The sequence below is a fragment of the Orycteropus afer genome, unplaced genomic scaffold (genome assembly GCF_000298275.1).
Source record: "Orycteropus afer afer isolate SDZICR_OR568_19922 unplaced genomic scaffold, OryAfe1.0 scaffold00044, whole genome shotgun sequence".
In the NCBI taxonomy this organism is placed as follows: domain Eukaryota; kingdom Metazoa; phylum Chordata; class Mammalia; order Tubulidentata; family Orycteropodidae; genus Orycteropus; species Orycteropus afer.
The window spans coordinates 2583442-2584941 of record NW_006921631.1 but is presented as its reverse complement, the minus strand read 5'-3'; positions in this window follow the sequence as shown (position 1 = coordinate 2584941).

The following is a 1500-nucleotide window of genomic DNA, read 5'->3' as shown; positions in this document are numbered from 1 at the left end:
AAAAAAAAAAAAAAAGAATGCAAACAGAAATAAATGGACTTAATAGCTTATCAAAGAGATGACATTGACACAGGGAAGGAAAAAAAATCAATGTAAATATGGTTGGAACATGGTACTCTAACTGTTCACACTCATTGGGATATATTCTAAGGCCAAAAAGAACTGCAAAAGTATCTTAAACTTTAGATTATAGAATTTTATTGGTGGTAATGTTGATATACTAATTCTAAAACTGTTTTTTGTATATTATTGGATTAAGTAAATGAATAAATACATTGATCTTATTGGGACTATGATTATCACTGTGAGAAAAACAAATTGTCTTGGTAAATGAGAGGAAACGCTGTGACAAGGTATCTATATAAACTCATCATTTTTCAAAGTATATTTTCTGGTCTGTCCACTGAAAGGGCTTGCATTCAGTGACATCCTACTAGCAATGAGCACACCTGTTGCCCACAACTTGTTTTATAAAATACCGTTCTCCACTAACAGGAAGAGAGCTCTTGGAGAATGACTAATTCCACATCTGGGACCAGTAAACTACAAAATGAACATGGAATTTCTCAGAAACTTAAGAAAACATATTTTAAAAAGATAATTAAGAGACACGTTTGATAAGGGTGCAAGGAAAAGCAACATAATAAAAGTGTATGACTAGCACAATATCACTAAGGAAAAGGAAGACATGGAGATGTACATGAAAGGTACAGACAACAAAGGCAAATATTATTGCAGACACAACACTGCATTAACAGTAACAGCAAACACTAATCTATGGATGGGTACATAGCACAAAGGTGTGGATAGGCAAATGAGAATATACTCATAACCATACAAAGGTTTGGCAGATGATATTCCTACTTATGTATTTGTATATTGTTATTAAAATATCCATATGCAGTTTAAATATAACAGGAAGTAAAGTTAGGATAACTTCTGAGCTACAAATCAGCAGCACCTTGAATGAGTAGGTTTCTGGGCCTGTGGGCTGAGTGACATCAAACTTAATTGGCACAACATGGTATACAAAAATATTGTACTACATCTTACTTTGGTGAGTAATGACTAGGGTCTTAAAAGTGTGCAACTGGCCATCTAAATACCAACTATTGATCTCTCCTCATCCAGAGCAAAAAAGAGTGAAGAAAATCAAAGACACATGGAAACAGTCCAAAGGATTAATGGACCTCAACCTATATGACCCAGAGACCGGAAGAACTAGATGGTACCTGGCTACCAATGACAAAAAAAAAAAAAGCACAAAGCAGTTTAAAGTAATTCTCACAGGCCAAATTTGGGGCAATTTGGACATCAGAAAAGAATGCTGATAGTAATGGTTAATAACACTTTGAATAAAAAAGAATCTGTGAGCCCATAGAAGAGAAAGGAAGGGCAAGCTCTTGTTTGTTGTTGTTGTTGTTGTTATGTGCCATCGAGTCAGACCTGACTCATAGCGAACCCTCCTTGGGTTTCCGAGGCAGTATCACTATGGAAGTA